Below are 10,885 nucleotides of genomic sequence, written 5' to 3'. Positions count from 1 at the left end.
CCAAAATAGCATATACACAAAATAGATCAGCTACTGCAACTATAAATTATAGACGTGTCCATTTCCACATCATCATCCTCACTTTTGCTCCCTTCAGCATCCATTGTGGCTCCCTTTTGGAAGTAATCAACTTTGAAGTCATAATCATCATCCATGGGAACTGACGAGGCTTTATTAGCCTTTTTCCTTTTTTTCTTATCTGCTCGCCTAATTTTTGTATTAAGTATACCATCTGCTGCATATAATTTTTCATTTTGTCTACTAGCTGCACTGTTCACCTTGTTCTTGTTAACAACATCATTCTGATGGTTCAATTTGTACATCATCCTAGAAAAACATAGTTAGAACATAGTTTGTAAGACGATAAGATGTTTCAATTGATAAATGTGAAAAGACTATATGAGTTTATGACCAAGATAAACACTAGTAAATTTCCAAGGCATTTTCTCCTACTTAAACGTCGTAAAAACAACACCATCAAGAACAAACCTCTAACACCGTCTCATCAAGGTTGAGAGGGCAACTTGAAGGAACTTCAACAGGATTGAAGTCATCAGCAGATTTAAGGCTCCCAATAAATGAAGATTCACTGCTGTAGACTTCATCAACGTTAAACTCTCTTGAAAATTCAGAAACTATCTTGGCCTGTGAAGGTTCCCCTTGATCCCTAACTGGCGGCATGGGTGTCAAAACAGGTTATGATACACGGATTGACCCATGACACAACACGAAAATTCGTGTCCGGGTTGACCCGCAAAAAAATTCGTGTTGTGTCAAATTCGTATCGACATATATTTTTTTAAATTATTCTTATTTTTTAATACTTTTTTTTACTTTTGTTAAAATTTTGACCCTTTTTTTAATTTTTTTTGGTCAATTACAGTTTTAACCCATAGTTTGCATGTCATTCGTTTCGTGTCGTGTCAACTCTTAAAAAATTCATGTTCGTGTTGTGTATATTCGTGCCATATCAAATTTAAGTCGTGTCATGTCAACCCGTTTTGACACCTCTATGGCTGAAACATGCAAATAGACGTTTCTCTTAATTTGGTAATGCATCAAGATCATCCTAATTTTTACCTTCAAAAGAAACATGTTTCAGTTTCTCTGCTTTTATGCTTTAACAAACTCCATGTATTTTGTACCTTCATTCCGATTGTGAAGAATGATTCTTGCAGCAGCTTCAATGTCAACCATTCCACCTTTCCTGAGCTTGCCTCTAACTGTAGCAACCTTCTGTAGGAAGTCATCAACTGAATCAAAACTTGGAATCTTGTAAAGAATTACCAGCAGCTTGGCTGGACAGAGCTTGAGAATATCCTTCACTGCATGGTCCAAGAAAAAAAGGAAAAGAATTATATTTTTTACCATTTGGTCAGGAAAACAATAGTCAATATACCCTGAAAATCATGTTTCTAAAATAAATATTCTCATAAATACAAGAACAGTTTGGTGCAAACTTCAAAGCACTTAAGAATTGACTTCAACAAATTGAAGTTTGATTTGTATCTAGAAAAAGTAACACGCAACCAAACATGTTACCTTTTAAAACAAGATAAATTGGCAGTAAAACATTTTATGTTAAGATCCAATGGTACAGGACTACAGGCACACATAAATCTCGTGTTTTACTTCAACACATACCGATTGCATGGTTTCAATTCTAACAGAACTCAATATATTATAACTAAAGTCAGGGATAAGAATTAATGATGAGTATTTTCATCAGCAACATTCTGACCTTTGCAGGAGCAACCATATATCACATTTTACAACCTAGAGACCCCATAGACTGACCACATCTACCCATATTAATACAAAAAATCAGCCAGAATTAAACCAAACTCTTTCAATTTTGGCTACAACAAAGCTTTTTTCCCACTAGGTGGGATTGGTTATATGGATCAAATGATGCCATTGTGATATGTCAAAAACCAAATTTTAGCAAAGGCCATCTATATCAAGGTCTTTATCAATGGATCTCAAGAGTTTTCCTTGGTCTTCCTATACCTCTGTTCATCAGGCTATCCTCCATATTGATCTACTTTTTTTTACCTCTATTGGTCTTCTCCTGACATGACCAAACAATCTTAGGTGAGATCATGTCATCTTTTCCTCACAGGTGTTACTCTAACTTTCTCCCTAGTACAATCATTCATGTTCATGACTTCACATATTTTCCTTTTATTTTGGATAATGTTCAAAAAATACACAGCATAGTGAGCATACTTCCATAAACTTCATATTGGTTCCAATAAGTAATTACACCTTTTTGCAAAGTTAATTTTCCGGAAAGAGCCAAGTTTAAAAGAACAACTTAAGGTGGGATAAAAAGGAGATAATTCAAAACAAAAAAGAATAAGAGATAGGTGGTGAGGTTAAAAGGACAGCTGAAGGTGGGATTGGCACCAGCAAAGCAATAACACCTAGAATCAAGGCTTCGCTGGACATATTTGGGTCATGTTCTTCAACAAACCGAGCAAGTAGCTTGGGTTTGGACTTTGGATCCCAAATAAGCCAAGTTTAAACTGAATAGAGTAATTTATTTAGCATTAAACAAACTAAAACAACTTGTTGGTTTTGGGAGAGATTATTAAAGCAAATGTGGGATCGCAAGTTAAAGAGAGATAATTCCTTCAACTGAACCCAATGGTTATTCAGACCAAAGTTGGAAATATTGCATCTAATTGAAACCTAAAGATAAAATAAACAAAGGATGATGAATGATAGAAGAAATGAGACACATAAACAGAGTGGAGGGGTGAGATAACATTTTCGCATGATTATTCTTCCTCCCAGAAGAAGAAACATCTTCTGCTCTAGAAAATGACCAGAATGTGCAATATGCAATAGTTGATCAAACTTGAATCTTTTTATTAATAAAAAAGGGATACTATTTGAGAAATTCACCAAAACAGATAATAAATCAACTATTTACCCCGGGCCTAATAGCAACTCCAAAAACAACCACGAGCAGAACACTAAAGAGAAGCAACAAACATAATCCTATCTTATAACAAGTTAAAATGAAGGCGTTCTGGCCCAGCGAAATGCAACAAAAAATATCATAAACTGCATGCACCCATAAAATTGAAGAGTGTGTTTCTTCGATGTTACAAGTTCATTTGGTTTACTACTTTATTTGCGTTATATTCTAGTAAAGCTTTAACCATCCATTTCGAACTGCATTACTCCAATATAAAATAAGCAGATTAATTAATAAGGCAAAGAAAAGCCTTTATATACCTGGGCTAATTGACCATCTAACTTCTCAATTCTCTTGCAATTTTTTAAAACAGTAGAAGCATCATTCTCTTGAGTCTTCAGGAAAACAACACCAGGGCAATCCAGTGTAACATCCCGAGCGTTGACGAGGGCGGGAAGTGATTGCCGGTGTAAAGTGGCACGGATAAGGAGCGGCTCCTGACAGGCTTCCAGCGTGGGGTTACATGCATGAATGAATCGAATCGACACCAGAAAGAGAGGGATTCCAAAGGCTGTGCAGGTATAAGACTGCACGGTTTGGGATAGCTTATAAGAATTAATTGGTACTACCTATGCTAACAAGATGCATCTTCTTTTCGGTAGCCCGGATCGGAAGAACTCCATCGTTAAACGTGCTTGACTTGGAGCAATTCTGGGATGGGTGACCTCCTGGAAAGTTTTCCCGAGAAGTGTGCGAGTGAGGAAAAAGCACACTGAAAAGTCTCGTGTTAGTATGTGGGGATAGTCATTGATTCATGAAGCAACCGGGCGTTACATCCCGCAACTTAACATTTTTGTGCAATTGAACCTTTTGCATTGATCTTGTTAACCCAGGAGTAGCACCAACATTGACAGCATGACATCTCTTTTAAGCTATTAATAAGACTACTCTTACCAACATTGGGCAGGCCAATCAAACCTACAGTGATTGACTTCTTGATCTGTCAAGACAAGGACACATAATAAATGAAAACTCACAGTGAATGATCTAAAATCAAATAGACAATCATGAAAATAACAAAAAATTAACAGATAAGCACCATAAATTACAAGACTAGAAGATAATTTATATGAATTAGAGGGAAAAGAAAATAATCAGTCAAATGCAAAATCCCTTATGGATAGCAACAACGACCCATGAAGAGGCGCTGTATAGCATACCTTTCCAACTTAAAAGCTTTTAATTTATTTTTGCTAAATGTGATATGCATTCAGCATATAGGGAAATCTAAGCCAAAAAGAGAAAGAATGTTGATTAATCTTAAGCAAAAAGGGTAAATATTATTGATAATCTGTTAAAATCTCAATCAGAGATTGCATATTGATTTTGTGTTGATTTCGTAGGAAAAACAGACAAACTAGAGCTAAAAAGAAAATTGCTAAACTGAAGGCCCGCGCTGAGAGCGTGGGTATGACGCTGTAAGCGTGAGAAGACAATTTCAGACAGAGGCATCCACGCTACTAGCGTGGGACTCAAGCTAGTAGCGCCAGAGATCAAAAACGGGCAGAAGCTACCACGCTACTAGCGTGGAATTGACGCTAGTAGTGCCAGACTCTCAAGCAGTCCACGCTTGAAGCGTGGTAACCACGCTAGTTGCATGGAGGTCCAGGATTCTTAACAAAAATCTCACGCTCACAGCGTGGGAACCACGCTAGTGGCGTGGGAGGCGCGTCAATCAGCATTAAATCCCTTTTAAATCAGAGACAAGATTGCACTGAAATTGCGACAAGGATTCGATCAAGATTCTACACAAGGTCAAAGACTCTATAAATAGAGACTCAGACCTCAAGAGAAAAAAACTTTTGCACAGAGAGGAAGACGGAGGCAGAACGCAGAGCAAACTTCTTCTCCAATTTTCTGGTTTTATTATTTTATTTAATGAATTCTTTTAAATATTTTGAATTGTCAGACATGAATATGTCTGGCTAGTTTTTATTATTGTGGTAAGGGTCACAACCCTTGATGTGAACCCCTTGTAGTTTGGTTAAATTTATATTTAATTATTTCAATTGCATTTATTTTATCCTGTTCTTCATCTATAATTCTTTTAGAATTGATCACTCTATTAGGATTGCGAGGGTTAGGGTTTTCAATAAAATATTGGGATTCTAGTTCCTGACAAAGGGTAAAATAACAGTTCATGTATGCACTAGGTATAGGCTACATGAACTGCAAACGTGGAAAATTCACTGGGTTAAAGAATTAACTTGAAAAAGGATTTCTAAGGGATTAGGATTCTAATAGGGTTAATAAAGTTAAGATCACTAAGGGATTAGGGCTTAACTAATTAATTAATAGATGGTGAATTGTTTGATCAATTGGGTAATTAAATGTAAACATTAATTAATATTACAAGGTGGGGATCGGAAAGGTGTTGGCGTCCTTTAATGCAATAACTTTTTAAATATTTTTCTCAACTTTAATCTTTTATTCTCAAGTTCTCAAAATCATCTTTGAATTGTTCACAAGTCTTGAATAATTCTCAATTTTTACAATCACAAATATTCTCAAAACCAATTTTATTAATCCAACAAGAAAGTAATAGTTAAAATAATTTTGGTGCCTCAATCTTTGTGGAGACGATACTCTACTTAGTAGTACTTACCCTTTTATTACTTGGTACGGTCGGTGCACTTGCCTATTTTACGCAACAAAATGATCAGACCTACAAGAATATAAAAATTATAATGGAATACCTAAACCTAAAAGGTGTGGCCTGCATGCATACATGAAGAAACAAACAAATGGAAGACACATGGGATAACAAAGATATAAAAGAAACACTGTGCTCTCCAAATGTTCTCATATATCTTAACAAGAAATCCTACAGAGACATATACAAAAACTAAGAATGCAGAAAAGCTGCACAATCTCTGCGTACCTGAGATAATAATTCCAAGGACGCAGCTACAAGCAGCACACTACGAGAAGCCAAACATGTAACTCGTCCTACACCAAGTGACAACTCTGCTTTACAGCACTTCAAATTCAGCACACAACTTTAATTATGACAGTTTAATTTTACAAACAGTTATTATAACTGAACCAAAAAAAAAAGAGAGTATAATTCAGCCACATCCATAAAACACTTGTAAACCATCATGATCAAAATACAAATTAAGATAAAATAAAAATGTCAGCACAGACAAAGTGACAAACACATAAACATGAATACAGAAAATAAAGGGAAAGGACAAGAAAAGCCTGAATATAAGAAACCTATGATCGTCCAATAAACACATGAGACAGCATTAAAAGGAAAATTTCTTCTTCTACGAGAAATAATATCTTTGTTCCAAACAATTCAGTTACCTCGTGGCTCCTTGAGTTATTCTTTAACAATTTGAGGAGAGTATCAGCTCCAAGACAATCACTTAATTGCAAAGTATTACTTGATTTGGCTGTTTTAGAAGATTTCCACCCTAAGTTTGACCTTTGTTGTTGTGTGCTGCACTTGAATGCCACAATAGGTAATTCTTCTCTAAGGTATTTGAGCCACTTCTCTACAGCTTCTAGAGGGACAAGATCTAAGTTAGGAGGACCAATGATTAGCCAACATAAAAATTAATAGTCCTAGAAGGAGAAAGGAGTAAAAGATGTGACCAGACAAGTTACCAATTTTATTTAAAAGCAATACGAGATGCTTATCGGGTCCCGATTTCATCACCATCTTTTTCTATATCAACACAACGGGTACCCAGGGGGTCACGGGCATCAAGGACCTCCAGAATGACATCAGAGGCTTCAATGACCTTTACCAAATTCTTGTTAAAGGCCCTATCTGAGCTATCTATGCAAAAAGAAAATATATAAAACAATGAATGAAAAGCAATGATCGGAGGCAAATACATACTTGACCTAAGCCAAATTTTCAGCCAATTAAAAATAAAAAACTTCCCAACAGTACTAAAATCATGACTGTCTTTTAGAGAAGCCATTTAAACCAATTTGGAGTTATCATCATCGTCTAGCAAGCCCAATTTCATTTTTCGAGCCTAAAACACGTGTTGGGCAGAGTGAAATTTCAAATTATAAGAAAAATGGAAATTATATTAGTCTGCAACGGCATACAAAACTAGGAAGGAATTCCGAATTTTTATAATGCTACTAATGTCAGGCATAAAACAGAAGTATTCAAATACGTCTTTGAGTTCACTTAAGCATATTAAAACAGCAAAAAAGAATAAGTTACGAGGAAATCTAAGTATTCATATAATAATAAGAATAAGGAATCAAATAAAGATACATGAATGTCTAATGCTGAAATCAATGCATGGAGAATTCAACAAATGAAAGAAAAAAAATGAAAGAATACCCTCTCCTTGCGCTCATCTTTCTTTTGCTCCAATTCCTCAATGGCACGAGCTCTGCGGGCTTCAAGGGCCTTAAGCTCCTGTTCCTTGAAGGGCCAATCATTGGGTATTCCAGGATCCTTCTCAGTCTTCTTTTTACGATTCAAATTAAGTTTTTTTTTTTGCTTCTTTGGCCTTTTTCCTCTGATGCTCTTTCACCTTCCTTTTGATCTTATATTTCTTTTTCAATGGAATCCTCTAAAGGCCGTTTTGCTACGAAGTATTTTTTCGAACCGTACGCTAAACCGAATTTTTTCAAATTTTAAATTTTTGAATATTATCGTAAATTTAATATTTTTGAAAATCGAGATTTTCAGATAAAAAAATATTTCTCCTTCCCTCGAAAACAAAACAACGACTACATCACATAAAAGCCAGTTATTAAACGATGATGGTGATGGCTCCAAACGAGAAACGAGAGTTTTCTTACTCTTGCTCTTCTTCACCATTGTGAGATTCGTCTGTTAGAAAAGAGAAAAACTCTTCTCGTGCCTAGCGGATTGCCACGGTCGATTATTCGAATAAATATATATATTTTTGAAGGAAACAGTATTTGTCATTTAAAGTTATGTTATTTTTTTTTATAACAAAATTTATGTTATTTTAAGAAAGATAGATATAAAATAATTTCTTTATTTATAATTTAAATTAAAAGAAATTACTCATTTTCTCTTGCATAATTTTTATTTTTCATGTTTATCTCTCTTCTAGAATTACATGATTTATGTCATTTAAAATGACAAACATCAAATTCATTTTTTAAAGGTTAAAATTAACTCGAATAAATTTAAATAAAACATAATTTAAATGTAAACATATATTAATAAATTATAAAATAATTTTATATAATTAATTAAAGTAAAATTTAAATATATAAATTATATGAAAAATATTTTAAATTATATACAAAATATGCATATTAATCAAGAAATTAAAGTTAAAAGAAAATAAGTTAATAATAACATGTATTATAATGAAAATAAACTCAAATTTAATGCATACAAATGATTTTGATCATAAGACTCCATTGAAATAATGTAATTGATTTAAGGAAAAAAATATTTCTGCCAGATAAGTTATCAGTATTTTTTTCAAAACGACGTCGTTTTGATATTAAAATTATAAATATAAAGACTATTATAACCCTGAAATAAATTAAAATTACAAAAATACCATGATTTTCGTCCTAAAACGACGTCATATTGGACTTACTGCAAATAAGTTATCTGCAGTAACTTCAGAAAAAGTGAACCCTTGATTTAATCTCTTAATTTATTTTTCTTAAAGAATCATAGGTGTCGTTTTTAACTTATTTTAATTAAAATTTTAAATTCCAATTATTTTGAATTAACTATTTTTATTTTTTTAGCCTAACACTTTAAATACCACATGAGTCACTCATCTATCCATAAATACTTATTGCATATGCAAATACAAAATAGCTAATTGAGTTCTTATCCTTCATACTCGAGCCTTTATATATTAATCGCTTCATCTTCTCATGGGCTGATATTCTATCTCTACCTGCAACTTCATTTTAAATACAAGATAATATTCTAAAAGTCCTATGAGCTTTTAGCCCGTTTGTTTGCACTTTTAAAAAAAGTAACTTTTATCTCTTCTTTATTTTAGAAGTCTTTTTACAAAAGTTAAATCTATTTATATTTTTATAAAAATATTTAGATTTTGAAAAAAAAATTGACTTTTGACTTCTGCTTTTTTTAAAAGTTAAAATTTTTAGCTTCAGAAAAAAGTAAATTTTTGACTTTTTTTGTGACTTCTGCTTTTTTTAAAAGCAGACATCCAAAACGAACTAAAAATGAAAAGTGATTTTTTAAAAAAAAAAAAAAAAAAACTTCTGGAGAGAAAAAAGTCCATTCAAACGGACCCTAAAATAAAGACTTTTTCTGAGTTGCTTTTTTTAAAAAGCTAAAATTATTTTTCACTTGGATAGGATACATAAAAAATACTTTATAGTAAAAGATTTATTTAAAGAGGAGGGATATTCTTACTACCAAAATTTTCTACTACCAATTCACTACCTATCTAATCACCATTGGATCAACATTTTCTCTATTTTCAAAAACTTTTTAACATTCTCTCTCTTTGATCCAATGATGATTAGATAGGTAGTAAGTTGGTAGTAGAAAATTTTGGTAGTAAGAATTTTTTAGCATTCTCCCTCTTATTTAAATGCCTAAAATTAATAAGCATTTTTTAGTTTTTATATATAAAATTACTAAAAGCATACATGATTGTAGTGGTGGTGGTAGGCTGGAAGTAATTGGAGTGAAATTAGGGTGAGATTGAATTTAAAAAAGAAATTAACTTAATTTTTTTTTTAAAAGCTACTGATTTTTTTTCTGAAAAAAAAAACACAATTGTAACTTTATTTTTAAATTTTGAAAAAAGAAATTGAAAAAGTTCATTGAAACTCATTCTTACATATTTTGTTTTAGGATTTTATTAATCTTATTTAACATAAGATAGTTATCTTATGTTGTAGATAGAAAATAGGTGGGTCTCATGATTACAAGAAAAAAGTGGGATACAAAAATTGAAATGAGAGAACATAAAAGAAGATATCTTATGTGAAAAGAGAATAATATTTTCCATTATTTTATTATAATACAAATGAACTAACGCCATTTTCTTGTCGTACTGGCAAGTTGGGATCTCTTCAATCTGCCACTGTACTGTGTTATAGTTTAAGGGTTCCATTTTTCCCCGGGCTGTGCCAGGCACAAATATATATTCATCAAGATTCAATGTTAGATTTTTTTTTTCTTTTTTTTTAAATTAGGATCCGACACCAAATACTGATAAATATATATGTGTGACAGATAAAATATTTCTGCCACAGAAGCAAAAATACATTTGTCATAGTTTAAAAGCAAGACAGAGATAATTACAAAAAAAAAGGACAAGGATGATAAAGTGGCTTTTTTTTAGGGTTAATTTCTCTCCTTTCATAGGAGATAAACCAAGTTCCTATACACACAAAACAAAAGTGAATTTCACTTTCTTTCTTCTTTTTTTCTCCTCTTACTTATGGGCAATGTTAATAAAATCAGACTGGCCATGCATCGGAATCAGTGCGACCCGGTTGGTTTTCGTGAAAATCGGTGAGCCAGTCGGTTAAACAGGTGACCAAGTCCGATCTAAAAAAAAAATTCAAAAAAAAAATCATAACGGACATATTTGAATATTTTTTGTTTATTGACTTACATAGGTTATGTACCTACAACACTAATATTATTTCAATTATGTACTATGTAAATTCTTTTGATTTAATTTATAGTTAAATATGTCGTTCACTGAACCCGAAGCCTCATATCACGATCATTATATTTTTATTTGATCATTTATTGAATATTAATTTGTGCTTTATTATTTTGTATATTAAAATATTTGAAATATTTATATATTTTTTAGATATTTGAGTATGTTTATAATTTTTAATATAAATTATAGAATTGCATATACTTACCGGGTCATACGATTCAATCAGTGATTCACTGATTGAACCAGTGACCCTGTACCTAGA

General features: G+C 32.5%; 1 pseudogene; it reads right to left on the bottom strand.

Annotated features, from left to right (window-relative positions):
• Nucleotides 1-79: 79 nt before the first annotated feature.
• LOC133312685 (guanine nucleotide-binding protein-like NSN1) lies at nucleotides 80-7,787 on the bottom strand (annotated as a pseudogene).
• Between the last annotated feature and the right edge of the window lie 3,098 nt (nucleotides 7,788-10,885).

The sequence above is a fragment of the Gastrolobium bilobum genome, unplaced genomic scaffold (genome assembly GCF_033153095.1).
Source record: "Gastrolobium bilobum isolate Gb01-03AN ecotype WA unplaced genomic scaffold, APGP_CSIRO_Gbil_v1 utg11336, whole genome shotgun sequence".
NCBI classification, from domain to species: domain Eukaryota; kingdom Viridiplantae; phylum Streptophyta; class Magnoliopsida; order Fabales; family Fabaceae; genus Gastrolobium; species Gastrolobium bilobum.
This window is presented reverse-complemented; position numbering and strand designations above follow the sequence as displayed.